Here is a 333-nt window from a genome sequence, read left to right on the forward strand (position 1 = left end):
ATTTCAAATCCTGGAAGATGATGCTGTGAAAGTGCTGCACTCAATATGCCAGCAAATTTGGAAAACTCAGCAGTGGCCACAGGGCTGAAAAAGGTCAGTTTTCATTCCAATCCCAAAGAAAGGCAATGCCAAAGAATGCTCAAACTACCACACAATTGCATTCATCTCACATGTTAGTAAAGTAATGCTCAAAATTCTCCAAGCCAGGCTTCAGCAATACGTGAACCGTGAACTTCCTGATATTCAAGCTGGTTTTAGAAAAGGCAGAGGAACCAGAGATCAAATTGCCAACATCTGCTGGGTCATGGAAAAAGCAAGAGAGTTCCAGAAAAA

Source organism: Bison bison, unplaced genomic scaffold, assembly GCF_000754665.1.
Source record: "Bison bison bison isolate TAMUID 2011002044 unplaced genomic scaffold, Bison_UMD1.0 scf7180017864461, whole genome shotgun sequence".
NCBI classification, from domain to species: Eukaryota; Metazoa; Chordata; class Mammalia; order Artiodactyla; family Bovidae; genus Bison; species Bison bison.